The sequence below is a fragment of the Pinus tabuliformis genome, chromosome 3_2 (genome assembly GCF_031772625.1).
Source record: "Pinus tabuliformis cultivar Carrire ecotype Pingquan chromosome 3_2, CPIR1, whole genome shotgun sequence".
NCBI classification, from domain to species: Eukaryota; Viridiplantae; Streptophyta; class Pinopsida; order Pinales; family Pinaceae; genus Pinus; species Pinus tabuliformis.
In genome coordinates, this window is record NC_142302.1 from 802,882,103 (window position 1) to 802,897,874 (window position 15,772).

General features: G+C 37.8%; 1 pseudogene; it reads right to left on the bottom strand.

Moving 5' to 3' along the window:
* Positions 1-8,253: 8,253 nt before the first annotated feature.
* Positions 8,254-15,385, bottom strand: LOC149183021 (E3 ubiquitin-protein ligase WAV3-like; annotated as a pseudogene).
* Between the last annotated feature and the right edge of the window lie 387 nt (positions 15,386-15,772).

Sequence of the window (15,772 nt, forward strand, 5' to 3'; positions counted from 1 at the left end):
GAATAAGTCAAAGAAGGATTTTATGGTATGCTATATTTTGGTCAGAACTAAAAATGGACAATTGGTTTGTATTTTTGGATCTTGCATTGACCCGAGCAAACCAGAGGGTATGAAGCCCGATAATTAGGATCTAGGTCAATACCTGCAGAACTACAGCCAGGGTTGCCTCCAATCCTCAGCAAGACGTTACCTTCTTTCAACTCCTAGGTTCCATATTTCCAAGGTTTTGTCTTTGCCTTGGCTGTCTCCTCTGTATCTCTATGTATGTAACCATGATAGATGATGAGGAGAAAATGGATAACGGGAGGCTCCTAAACTGGACTGAGGAAAATGTCCCTATAGTGGACTAACATGAGGGCATGGGCATGGGGGTAACAACAATTGATGAACTCAGGAAGCAGGCAGCTGGTACTCAAGGTGTCTGTGGGGCAGTTTGGCGAAACAATGACATCGCATATAGGTGTTGGACATGTGAGCAAGATCCTACCTGTGCTATTTGTGTTCCTTGTTTCAGACCTGGCAACCATGTCAATCACGATTACTCCATGATTCACACAGGTGGTGGTTGTTGTGATTGTGGACACGAAACAGCATGGAAATCAGAAAGTTTTTTCTCTAGACATAGAGGTCCAGGGCAGGTGCAGCCCCTACCATCAAAATATGCAAAGTTTGCAGAGCCTGTATTGGGGGCCCTTCTAATTGAATGGAAAGAGGGTCTACTAGCTGTAGAAAAAGTGGCCAAAGCCAAACCAAAGAAATGGCATGAACAAAAACAACTTCTGTAATCATGGAAATGCTGCTTAGATTTTGTGAATGCAGTGAGAGTAATGCCAATACAAGGCCAGTAAAGTCAGTAAAATTAGATCATTGTAAAATGAAACCACTAAACATACTTACAAGTAGTAAGAATCCCAATCAATCAAGAAACTCCTCCTCTCTTCCTTGGCTGAAACTAAAGCTGAAGCTCCCCCCTTGACATATGCTGCTGGTGGACACTCTTTTCTCTGCTCCTCAAACTAGCTCGAAATTGAAACTCACTCTCTCCCCTGCTCATCTCCTCTAGAGAAAGCATTTATGGACAAACGTGGATGCCTCTGCATAGACTTCAAACATCTGGCACTTGCAGCATACAGGGCACTACATGTAGGGCACGGAGAACAGGCACCAGAGAGAACTTAGGATAAATTAAGTTGCGCGCACATCGGGCCAAGTGAGGCGGGCAATAAGAGGGTAAACTGAAAACTTTGGTTAAAGTTTTCTTGCAGAGAAAGTGCCCACCATAAGCCCACAATAAAATTTGGTTAAATAGTAATTAGCCCGTACAAGTTTACAATCAACGCAAAAATTAATAGCAAATCAATGTCGTATCGAACGCTATAGTCCCTTCTATGCCGGAGGCAAGGACTAATAACTCCAAATATCCATGTTCCATCATAAGCATATCATATGACATCTTTGAAAATATATACCCCTTACATCCTAATCCTATAATATGACATTCGAATATATACATTGAACAAGAAGTTAAATAGGAAAACTATAATTGATTTACAAATCTTCATTACAAAGTTCTCACCCATTTCCTTTCAACAGAACGTTTTATGGTTTCTCAACATCAACTGCACTGGTTTTTGTTGCAAGTCGAGAAAATTATCTTCCATAACTTGGAGTGTTAGTTGAATAATCTCCTTCACATCATACCAATATTTAAGAGAGCACATGTCCCTGGACATGACGTTAAAATAACGTTCAACGACAGATCTTTGCATATCGTTCACATGGAGAAATATTTATTGCGCAAAGGCACATCTATCGGAATCGGTCTTGCTACTTATACTCACAAATTTCAAGTAATAAAATAGGTTTCTACTCAACGTGTTAGCCATAGAAGACAAAGCCATAATTGAATCGATATAGTTAAAATGCTAATTTAGAAAGAACTGATTAATTACAGAAACTAAATAATGCAACCATTTTATAACACAACAGCTTATCGATGATCACAAATTTAATTTTTTTTGGACAGTACTTCTTAAAAAATGATAGACAATTTCAAATTATGTACAGTTTAGATGAGGAAAATGTTGGGAATTTTCTGATAAATTCCAAAGCAAAATAGCTTGAACAGAGAGTAATACTCTGTTTTTACCACATACGATCTTAACACAGCAGAACAAATTTTTTTTTTTCCAAAACACAGAGTTTTACCCACACACATAAAACTTGTATTCATTAAAAGATTCCAATTACAAAAGATTCTTCCTCTTAACAGAGGGATTCACCAAGAACTTCCAGTTCCATATAAAAAAAAATCTCTCTCTCCAGAAAATTTCTCTGTCTCAGCTTGCACAAAATTACACTGTTGTGTGTAAAATTTTCATTACATTCACACGCTGCTGCGTTTCACATTTCATATTCAACAACAAAAGAAAACTTTCTCTGCACTGTTGTGCATTACTTACAAAAAATTACATTTACACTGCTGTGTAATTTTTCATATGCACTTATGCGTGCCTTTCCCTTTTTTACTAATGAACAACCACACAAAAAACATTACATTACCTTTTTTTACTTGTGCCATAAACCAAAACTACAACTGAGAATAAAAAACTAATAAAATTAAGATCTTACCAATGTTTACCAACCCACAGTAAATTACATTTACTGTTTTACTGACAAAACTGGCGGTAAATGAAACTTTTACTTCACGTAAATTGCTGCAAGCCTGTACATCATGCGATTTGCAATTTGATCGCATCGCGCAATCGCATTCGCATTCGCTTGAAGAATAAAAGTGGAGCACAAACACATGGGTACGATCTGCGATATGCGATTGGATCGCATCGCAACATCGCATCGGAAGAATTCAAGTGAACAGATGGAGGCAGCAAGCATGCATGCGATTTGCGATCTGCGATCTGATCACATCGCAAGGGTAAAATAATGCTGCAATTGAAATTATCGTTTCAATACTCCCCTTTAATTTCAACTGCTGGGTTATCGGTCATACCCAGACATTTCCTCAAAAATTAAAAACTTTTCTGTCCCAAAGGTTTGGTCAGAATGTCTGCAACCTGCTCTTGAGTTCTGCAATGTTGTAAAACAATTTCTCCATTGCTTACCAAATCCCTGATGTAATGAAACCTTGTGTCAATGTGTTTCGTTCTCTTATGAAACACCAAATTCTTGGATAATGAAATAGTTGAGCTATTGTCACAAAAAATTACCGTTCCTTTTGCTTGCTCTTGGCCTAAGCTCCTTAACATTCTTCTCCTCAAAACTGCTTGACATGCTGCTGCTGTAGCTGCCACATATTCTGCCTCTACTGTAGACAATGCTACAATAGGCTGTTTCTTAGAAGCCCATGAAATGGCTCCTGAACCCATGTGAAAAACATAACCGGATGTGCTTTTCCAATCATCTACACTTCCAGCCCAATCACTATGAGTGTATCCAACTAAATCTGAACATTCTGAAATAGTATATAAAATACCAAATCTCTTAGTACCATTAACATACCTCAAAATCTTTTTTGCTGCCTACCAATGTGCTTCTTTTGGCCTCTCCATGAATCTGGAAATTACACTAACAACAAACATTATGTCTGGCCTAGTTGTAGTCAAATACGTGAGGCTGCCAACTATGCTCTTGTACAAACTAGGATCAAAATCCTTGCTAATGTCCTCTTTGCTGAGTTTTAATCCCATCACTGTGGGAGTGATTGCTGCCTTGCACTCTTGCATATTAAATCTTTCCAACACTTCATTTACATATTTTGCTTGTGAGATAAAAATTCCATTTTCATTTTGATCTACTTGTATTCCTAAGAAGTATCTCAGCAAACCCATGTCAGTCATTTCAAATTCTTCTTTCATGTCTGCTTTGAAGTTTTCAATGAGATGATCATCATTGCCTGTGAAAATAACATCATCAACATATAACACAACAATTAGCATTTTACCATCCTTTTCTTTAATGTAGAGAGTGGGTTCTCCTTCACACTTGTCAAATCCATTTTCCAGTAGATAGGAATCTATCCTACTGTACCATGCTCTTGGTGCTTGTTTCAGCCCATAAAGAGCTTTCTTTAATGTGCACACTTTGTGCTCTTGGCTTTTCTTTTCATAGCCTAGAGGTTGTTCAATGTAAACCTCTTCTTCTAACACTCCATTTAGGAATGCTGACTTCACATCCATTTGGTAAAATTTCCACTTGTTTTGTGCTGCTATGGATAGCACTACTCTCATTGTTTCCATTCTTGCAACCGGTGCGAAAGTTTTCTCATAATCTCTCCCATACTGCTGCTTATATCATTTGACTACAAGTCTTGCCTTGTGTCTTTCTATTTTTCCTTCAGCATTACTCTTGGTCTTGTAGACCTATTTAACTCCAATGACCTCCTTTCCTTTTGGTAATTCAACCAAATCCCATGTCTTGTTTCTTTCTATGGCATTGATTTCCTCATCCATAGCTTCTATCCATTTCTTATCCTTAATTGCCTCTTCGAAATGAATAGGGTCATCAACATGACAATATAAATAAAACAAAAAATTCATACCTTCATCATAAATGTCACTTAAATTTCTGAATTTCTTACCTCTTTCATTGGGTGTACAAGTGCTTGAAGACACACTTGAATTTCCTCCTTGTGGTGTGCTTGGAGAAGTACTTTCATTTCTCCTCAAGGGTGTCCCTTGCTACCCTTGTGTTGGCGCTGTTGTTTGGGGATGTATTTCAGCCATCTCCTCATCATCTTCATCATGAGACAAACAGTTTTTAACATTCATTGTTTTCCCTATGCTTCCATCCCAAGCTTCCTCCTCAATGAATTGAACATCTCTGCTCATAAAAAACTTCTTGGTAGATGGGACATACAACCTGTAAGCTTTGGATTCCTCACTGTATCCAATGAAAATACATTTCTCCCCTTTGCTGTCCAACTTCTTCCTTAGCTAATCTGGAATGTGTGCATAAGCCACACAACCAAAAACTTTCATGTGGGTGACTCCTTGTTTCCTCCCACTCCATGCTTCTTCCGGCACTTTGTTCATCACTGCTTTTGTAGGGCACCTATTCAAAATATATACTGCATAGTGTATAGCTTCAACCCAATAATCATTTGGCAAATGCTTTGCCTTTAACATGCTCCTCGCCATATCCATGATTGTCCTATTCTTCCTCTCGGCAACGCCATTTTGCTGTGGGGTGTATCTAGCTGCAAACTGCTTATGAATTCCATTTTCTTTACAAAAGCGTAGAAATTCCTTGGAGATATACTCACCTCCTCTGTCAGTTCTTAGAACTTTGATATGCAGCCCGCTTTGGTTTTCTACAAGTGCTTTGAAATTTCAAAATTTTTCAAACACTTCACTTTTGTTCTTTAGAAAATAAACCTAGGTTTTTCTAGTAAAATCATCAATGAATGTTAGAAAATATTAGCTTCCTGCTAGTGATGGAGTTTGCATCGGTCCACATAAGTCTGAGTGGACAATCTCTAAGGGTGCTTTTTACCTTATGCTTTTCCCTAATGGAAAACTTTCTCTGTGTTGTTTCCCCAATATACAACCTTCACAAAGGCTGTTCGGTTTCTCTATCAATGGTAATCCTCTTACCATTCCTTTTCTACTCAACAAGTTAATACCTCCAAAGTTGAGATGACCAAATCTCAAGTGCCACAACCAATTTTCATCCTTTGGTACGCTTTGGAAAGCCTCTTAGGTAACTGCTGCAATTACTTCTTTGTTTGTCAAATCTGCCCTTATTCTGAGAGGGAACATCCTGTTCCTTGTCATCTTCACTTCAGCAATGCATCTTTTGCTGGGTGCTCTATCCATGATGGTGCATACATCATTCTCAAAGAAAACATTGTAACCCTTTTGAACAAGATTTCCAATACTTAAGAGGTTACACTTCATTCCAGGAACATAATAGACATCTGCTATGGTTTTCTTTTCACCTTTCTTTGTAAATATTTTTACTTCTCCTTTTCCCATAACAGAAATTTTACTATCAGTCCCAAGTGTGACTTGTGACTTCACACTCTGATCTAAAGCAGAAAACAAGGCTATGTTTCCTGTCATATGGTTGCTGCAACCGGAGTCTAGAAACCATATATCATCACTATTTGTTTCAGCCATATTACAAGCTAACAGCACATTATCTTGGCTGATATTTTCTCTAGTGATATTTGCACTAGATCTATTATTCATATCATGCTGCTTCTTCCTACATTCATTGGCATAATGCCCATATTTTTTACAGTAATAACATTGGACATTGGATTTTTCATACCTTTGTCCTTGAGCATGATGTTTTCCACTTTGTTGACTACTGCCTTGGCATTGGTTCTGATTTGGATTGCTACCTCTTCCTTGAGCATTTGCTGGACTATTCCTTCCACGTCTGTTCTGGCTTCTACCTCTTCCTTTCTTGTTTCCTCTGCCTTGACCTCTTCCTCTTCCAAAAGACATCTGAGTCTTGAAGGCTTGCTCTAGAGATGAGTTTTCATTTCTACTCAACCTCTGCTCATGTGTTATCAGTGATGCATGAAGTTCATCAACTGGAAAGTTTGTGAGATCCTTTGTCTCTTCTATGGTGGTGACAATCACATCGAACTTTGAGGGTAGGACCCTCAACAGTTTCTCCACAATCCTCCTTTCTTCGAGAACTTCTCCATGAGTCCTTGTTTGTGTGACAAGACCAATCACATGTGTGAAGAATGAGTCAATATTATTTGACTCATTCATGCACAGATTCTCAAAATCTCTCCTCAGCAACTGTAGTTTTGCTGTCCTCACTTTCTCCATGCCTTGATAGGCTGTCTTGAGGGTTTACCATGCTTCTTTGGATGTCTTGGTTGCTGCTATCCTTGGAAACACACTCTATTAAACTCATCTTCATCTCTTGGTTCTTCAAACCCATATTCAACAAGTTCCCATAAATCTTGTGAGGCAAACAGGGCTCTCATGGTTATTGCCCAATAGTCATAGTTTTTCCCATTAAACTGCGGGAGCTGAGTATTAAAGATACCCATGCTAGTGCTAGTGCTGGAGCCAACCATTCTTGCACTCTAAACTATGCTTCAAATATTTGACTGTGTATTTAAAAAAAAATGATTGTTTTCAACAGCTACACAAAAAACTTGAGAAATACCTTGGATCCTTTCTTGACTGAGTCTTCACACTGCTAGAGAAGCTGCTGCAGCAAGAATCCTTCCTTCAGCTTCTTTGACACCTTCAAAGAGCCTGGACAAGCTCTGATACCAGTGTTGGGAATTTTCTGATAAATTCCAAAACAAAATAGCTTGAACAGAGAGTAATACTTTGTTTTTACCACACAGGATCTTAACACAGCAAAACAAAAAAAATGTTCCCAGAACACAGAGTTTTACCCACACATGTAAAACTTGTATTCATTAAAAGATTCCAGTTTCAAAAGATTCTTCCTCTTAACAGAAGGATTCACCAAGAACTTCCAGTTCCATACAAAAAAAAAATCTCTCACCAGAAAATTTCTCTGTCTCAGCTTGCACAAAATTACACTGCTGTGTGTAAAATTTTCATTACATTTACACGTTGCTATGTTTCACATTTCATATTCAACAACAAAAGAAAACTTTCTCTGCACTGCTGTGCATTACTTACAGAAAATTACATTTACACTGTTGTGTAATTTTTCATATGCACTTCTGCGTGCCTCCCCCTTTTTTACTAATGAACAGCCACACAAAAAACATTACATTACCTTTTTTTACTTGTGCCATAAACCAAAACTACACCCGAGAATAAAAAACTAATAAAATTAAAATCTTACCAACGTTTACCAACCCACAGTAAATTACATTTACTGTTTTACTGACAAAACTGGTGGTAAATGAAACTTTTACTTCACGTAAATTGCTGCAAGCCTGTACATCATGCAATTTGCGATTTGCGATTTGATCGCATAGCGGAATCGCATTCACATTCACCGGAAGAATAAAAGTGGAGCACAAACACATGGGTGCGATCTACGATATGCGATTGGATCACATCGCAACATCGCATCGGAAGAATTCAAGTGAACAGACGGAGGCAGCAAGCATGCATGCAATTTGCGATCTGCGATCTGATCGCATCGCAAGGGTAAAATAATGCTGCAGTTGAAATTATCATTTCAACAGAAAAGCTACACGTTTAGGACTTCTTATCCTTGTGATTATCTAGATTTTCAGATGTTAAAAAGGCAACAAAATACTAATTTAAATTTTATACCTCAAAATCCACCATTCAAATCACTATCCTTAGAACATGATTTTCTCAGCGAATCGAATTCGACGAGTTTCTCAAACGTTCACTGAGCATGTATAGTACTAGAACTCAAACTCACGATAGAATTTGAAGTAGGGTTCAATTATGCGGTTGTCAAGAAGGTTTGGGAATGGAGAACCATGTTCCTGGTGGATGGTGTCTGGTATTCCCTGTTGTAACTCTCAAATATTTCGCCTCTTGTTGTGGCTTTTTGTCGAAAATGGGAGCTTTGAGATGAAAGAACAAATTTCCGCTCAGACCGCTCATAGGTTTTCTTGTTCTTCATCCTCACTTGAGTCTCTGTAATTTATTCTTCGTGTACAAGACAAATCGAGAGGTCTCCATTTCGAATCTATTACAATTCAAAATTGGCATTCTGGAGAACCCTCCGTGCACCCATCATTTCTCCATGATCGATAAGCGTTTTCACCTCAGCTATTGCTTGAGAAGTTTTGAGACAGGTCCTTTACTTTTCCACTTCCAAATTTCAAGCTATTGTAGCTCTATCATAGCTCTCCGGATGCAAAATTGAAAGAGAATGTTCTTTTGAATTGAAATTTTGGTGGGAGACCGGGTCTTTGTGAAAAAATGGACGAAGATTAAAGTCATAGGATTGATGTAGAATTTACCGCTGGCAACTGGAGTTGTGCAAGTATATTGCTCTCTTCTTCTTCGTCTTAGAGATCACTGACATTTACAGTCCCTTGGGTTCTGTCCTCAGCAACACGGGTGATGTAGCTTCCAGCATGGAAGCTTTTCAACTTCATTCCTGCGCAAGCTGAAATGGTTACACTGACGTCCTGCACAATGACATTCAGCAAGCCACTGATACACTGAGAGAAGGCGGTCTGAGTGAATGAAAACGTGACTCTTGAGTCTTCAGAAATGCATTGCATGGTCACTGTGTCGCTTTCAACTCTGAAGCTGAAGGCATGGACTGGGATTTGTACATGGCTATTCCACATGATTTGTCTCACGTTCGGTCTCTGTTCATGGCTAAGAAACAAAACCAATCAATGAGAACTAAGATTGTAAATGTCTCGGCCATCCGAGAGCAACATGATGTTGGTCAAATGGTTCTGTTGGTGACAATCTTCAAGCAACTTCGCACCTTAAAAATATAATTGAATTTATGCGGAGAGGCAGAGTAAAAAAAAATTAAGGGGAGAGGGGTGTGACTTTCGCGATGCTTATTTTGGGCAGCTAGATTTTGTGCAGCACAGCTACACAGAGACTTAAAAAAACAGTATTCATTCATGGCAAAAAGACACAGTAAAACTTAGGATTAATTTCTAACTCGTGAAAAAAACATTCATATGACAATGCGGCTCATTCACCAAGTAAAACAACACACAGTAAAACACAGTAACTGTTGTTTTCATGCACCCACCAAAATTTGCTCCACCATATTTTGTCATCACAGACTCTCGCTCTCTTTTCACTCTTACTTGCAAAATGATTTTTTACATACATACTTATCTCAACACACCATTCGACATTAATATATGACAACGCTAAATAATTAATACACTGTTGTTGTTGACTATGGAAATCGTGCAAGTCTCTGTGGAGTATTAGAAATAATCACGAAATGAATGCTTGCCCATATCTAATTACCAAAATACATTAAATGCCTTAAATTCTTTGCTGTGTTGAGGAATGGTTCGCGCGGTACTCTGTTCTAGCTTTAGGCCTTCCATCTTCAAACAAAGATGCAACCTGCAAAAATACTTCTGAAAAGTATGACTGATGCACGAGGGTGTTTAACGTGGTGGTTGGGATTAATATTTCCAACACTCCCCCTTAATCACAATTTCCACCATTGACAACTCCCAAACAGTTTCTGAGATAAACAAAACTTTCATGTGCCAATGGTTTTGTGAAGATATCAACAAATTGATCCTGTGACCCGCAGTGCCGCAATACAATTTCATCATTGTTAATCAACTCTCTAGTAAAATGATATTTGGTATCAATATGCTTAATCTTCTTTTGAAAGACATAATTATTTGACAATGCAATTGCTGAGGTGTTGTCATAGAAACTTGTTGTCGTTCCCTCTTGGTCATGACGAAGATGCATCCTTCTCATCCAAACTACCTAACATGCTGTTGTTGTTGTTGCCACATATTCAACTTCTCTTGTTAACAGTGACACTATTGGTTGCTTCTTGGAGGCCCATGAAATGGCTCCATAACCAAAATGGAAGACATATCTTGACGTGCTCTTTCTGTCATCGACACTTCCAGCCCAATCACTATGAGTGTAACCAACCAGCCTGAAATCACTTGTTGTTGTGTACAAAATGCCATAATGTTTTGTTCCATTGACATACCTTAGAATCCTTTTTTTTGCTTGTCAATGTGTCTCCTTGGTTGTCTCCATGAACCTTGACACCAAACTTACTCCATACATTATATCCGACTTAGCGGCAGTCAAATACATCAAGCTACCTAGCATGCTTTTGTATAATGTTGGATTGACATTTTTGCTGCAATCTTCTTTGCTGAACTTCAACCCCATGACAGTTGGAGTTGGTGCAGACTTACTGTTATGCATTTTAAACCTCTCCAAAATGTCTGCCACATACTTTGCTTGAGAGATAAAAATTCCATTTTATGTTTGCTCGTTTTTATGCCCAAAAAATATCTTAACAATCCCAAGTCAGTCATTTCAAATTCACTCTTCATGACTTGTTTGAAATCAACGATGAGGAAATCATCACTGCCTGTAAAAATCAAATCATCTACATATAAGACGACAATGAAAATCTTACCATTGCTCTCTTTGATGTAGAGAGTGGATTCACCGTCACATTTGTCGAAACCATTGTCCAACAAGGAAGCATGTATCCTACTATATCATGCATGCGGTGCTTGCTTCAACCCATAAAGAAATTTCCTCAACCGATACACTTTGGCTTCTTGGCATTTAAACTCATAACTAGGCCGTTGCATAACATACACTTCCTCTTTCAACACCCCTTTCAAGAACGTTGATTTTAGGTCCATTTGATACACTTTCCATTTATGCTGCATGGAAATCGCCACAGTTGTGTGCACTGTCTCAATCCTTGTGACTGGCACGAACATTTTCGCGTAATCTCTTCTATGTCGCTACTTGTATCCTTTGGCAATTAGCCTTGCTTTATGCCTTTCAATCTTTCCCTCAATGTTGCTTTTGGTCTTATAGACCCACTTCAATCCAATGACATGTTTTCCTCTTGGAAGGCTCACTAACTCCCATGAGTCATCCCTTTATATTGCTTCTATTTCTTCCTCCATTATCATAGCCCATTTTTCTTCCTTGATTGCATCTTCAAAATGGATTGGGTCATCTACATGACAAAATAATGCAAATAGTGAATTCGGACCAACACTGTTATCAAATTCTTCTTGCTCATAAATTTCATTTAAATTTCTTAATTTTGGTCTTCTTGTGCTTGCTGAAGATGGGATTGACATGTCACTTGGTGTTAAACTTTGCAGTGTGCTTGCAAAAGCACTTGCTTGGCTGCAAAAAACTGTCCTATTATTTTTTGACGGTGTTGCTTGCTACCTGCTTTGTTGCGCTTGAATAGGTGTAGAGGGAGTCACTGTTGAGGAATTACTTATTGCTATTAATTCCTCTTTGTCCTCATGTGGTATGCATGCTTTGACATTGACTGTCTTTTCTAAACTTCCATCCCATGCTTCCTCTTCTATGAACCGCACATCTCTGCTGATTATGACCTTCTTGGTTAATGGATTGTAGAGTTTGTAAGCCTTGGATTCATCACTGTATCCAACAAATATACATTTCTCCCCCTTGATGTCCAACTTCTTCATAAACTCATCCAGGACATGTCCATATGCCACACATCCAAAAACTCTCAAGTGGGTAACATTATGCTTTCTTCCACTCCATGCCTCTTTAGGAGCTATGTTCTAGATGCTTTTGGTTGGACATATATTCATGATATATGTTGCACAAGCTACATCTTTAGCCCAATAATCATTTGGCAAATGCTTTGTATTCATCATACTTCTTGCCATTTCCATAATGGTCCTATTCTTCTTTTCTGCCACACCATTTTTTTGAAGTGTATACCTTGTTGTAAATTGCTTGTGAATTCCATGCTCCCCCAAAAGAACGAAGGAAATCATTTGAGATGTATTCTCCACCTCTGTTAGTCCTGAGGACTTTGATGTAGTGTCCACTTTGCTTCTCAACAAGAGCTTTGTATTGGCAAAAGCACTCAAACACTTCACTTTTCTATTTTAGGAGATAGACCCATGTCTTCCTTATGTAGTCATCTATAAAGGTCAATACATAGTGACTGCCACCAATTGATGGTGTCTGCATTGGTCCACATAAATCTGAGTGGACAATCTCCAAAGGTTCCTTTGTCCTTACTTACTTTCCTACTGGAAATGTCTCTCTATGCTGCTTGCCCAAGATACCTCCTTCACATAGGGTGTCCATTTTTTCTATGAGTGGAAAACCCTTTACCATGCCTTTCCTATGCAGCAAATTCAAACCTCCAAAGTTTAGATGACCAAATCTCAAATGCCATAACTATTTTTCATCTTTTACTTTTATTTGAAAGTTTACTTGTGTGACAACTGCCTCTTTTCTTCCATTCTCTTGTGAGTTCATTGAGAGTTGTGATTGTGCACCTTCTTTCTGCAAATCTGATCTTAATTTTAGGGGAAACATTATATTGTTTGTCATATGAACCTTTGCAATTAGTTGTCTACTTGGAGGCCTATCCAAAATTATGCACACGTCATTTTTGAAGAAGACATTGTAGCCCTTTTGCGTGAGTTGTCCAATGCTTATGAGGTTATGCTTCAGACCGGGGACAAAGTAAACATCTGAGATGTACTTCTTCTCCCCTTTATTTGTTAGGATATTAACTCTACCTTTTCCCATGACAGAGACTTTGTTGTCAGTCCCTAATGTCACTTCAAATTTCACACTTTCATCTAGATTGGAAAACATTTCTATGTTTGCTGACATGTGGTTGCTACACCCTGAATCTAGATACCATATATCACTATGTTTTTCTTGTGCTACATTACAAGCTAAAAACATGCTATCATGGTTCTAATTTTCTTTTGTCAAATTTACACTTGGTTTGTTACTAATGTCACATTGCTTCTTTCTACATTCATTTGCATAATGACCATACTTCTTACAGTAATGACTTTGAACTTGAGATTTATCATACCTTTGGCCTTGTGCTTGATTTTGACTTGGGCCTTGACTTGGATTTTGATTGCTGCCTCTTCCAATTGATCTTGAAGGGCTGCTTCTTCCACCTTTGTGTGGGCTTATTTCTCTTCCTCTAGCATATGATATTCCTTTGTCTCTACCTTGACCAAATGATACTTGTGTCTTGAAGGCATGCTCCAATGAGAAGCTTGTTGCTCTATTCAGTACATGTTCATGAGAAATCAGTGATGCATTAATCTCATCCACTAAGAACTGTGAGAGATCCTTTGTCTCTTCTATGGCCACAACAATGGCATCAAACCTTCTTGGCAAACTTCTCAAAACTTTCTCAACTATTCTTCTTTCCTCAAGTGTCTCACCATGAGCCCTGATTTGAGTAACAAACCCAGTTACATGTGTAAAAAATGAGTCTACATTCTCAGACTCTTTCATACAAAGTGTTTCAAAGTCTCTTCCCAAAATTTGCAGCTTTTTTGTCTTGACTTTTGCCATGCTTTGGTAAGCTGTCTGGAGAGTGTCCCATGCTTGCCTGGACTTCGTTGTTGTTGCAACCCTTGGGAAAATACTTTCATGAACTACTTAGAAAATATAGAACAAGGCTTTTGAATCCTTCTTCCTATTATCCCTTAGCAAATCTCTTTCTAGTTGTGATAAGGCATTGTATGCTACTGCATTTGCTGGTTCTTGGAAACCATTCTCCACCAAATCCCAAATGTCTTGAGAAGAAAACAGGGCCTTCTGTAATATCCCAATAGTCATAATTTTTTCCATTGAACTATGGTATCAAAGGATCAGTCAAGCTTGTGCTTGATGTTGCCATTTATGAGTGAAGGAAAAAAACTTTCTACTTGCTGGTAAATATGCTAAAAATAATATGCCCTCAAAACAATTTTAACTGCTAGTAAAAACACTTATTTTTACACTAACAGAGTTTAACCTGCTTTGATACCATGTCTTAAAAAATAGAATTGAATTTACACAGAGGCAGAGTAAAAAAAAATTACACGGAGAGGCAGAGGGATGTGACTTTTGTGAAGCTCGATTTCGCGGAGTCACAAAGCTAGATTTCATAGCTACACAGAGACTTAAAAACACAGCATTCACTCACAGCAAAAAGACACAGTAAAATAGAGTAAGCTTGGAGCAACAATAAAACTTAGGATTAACTTCTAATTCATGAAAAATACATTCATATGAGACTATGGCTCATTCACTAAGTAAAAACAAGATTTTCAGAGATTTTCACTTCACGCGGAATAACACACAGTAAAACACAGTAATTGTTGTTTTCACACGCCCTCCAAAATTTTCTCCACCACTTTGTCCTCAAATACTCTTGCTCTCTTTTCACTCTTACTTGAAAAATGATTTTTTACATACATAGTTATCTCAACACACAAATTGACATTAGTATATGATAGAGCAAAATAATTAATACAATGTTGTTGTTTACTATGGAAATCACGCAAGTGTTTGTGGAGTATGGGCAATAATCACAAAATGAATGCTTGACCATATCTAATTACCAAAATACATTAAAGGCCTTAAATTCTTTGCTGTGTTGAGGAATGGTTCACACGGTACTCTATTCTAGCTTCAGTCCTTCCATCTTCAAACAGAGACGCAACCTACAAAAATACTTCTGACAAGTACTGTTGTTGTTAGGGTGTTTAACGCGGTGGTTGGGATTAATATTTCCAACACTTCATGCCTTTTCTCGAACCCTTGACAATATTGGTGCCACCCATGTAGATCAGTCCTTTGACGACAAGGTTCGCTTTGAGTTGGCCTTCCAGAGCCATGCGCTTCAAGGGAAATACACTCTTGGTTGTCATAGAGAATATGACAATGGATAATCGATCCAATTGGCTCAGAAGCATAAATTCATAATATTTGATATGGGTTTGAAAAGAAGCATATTTGTTAGGCCGATGAATCTTCTACAATAGCATGAGGAAGAACCTCATCATACAAAAATCTTATCGATTTAATGACAAGTCATATGTATATGGTTCACATTCACAATTATATATATTATTTCCATATATAATTTTGATATAGATATGCCCTCCTGGAAATGGTATAACAATTACATTAAGAAATAAACATTTATGGAATAAACATTAATTTTTATTTTTTAATTGTCGAATATGTAAAGAAAAAAAAAAACAATTTCAAGTCCTATACATTTTTATAACAGTTTCATATATATGTGTGTTAAAATTAACTTTTAAACAAAATTAAATCCCTTTTTAATGGTGACAATT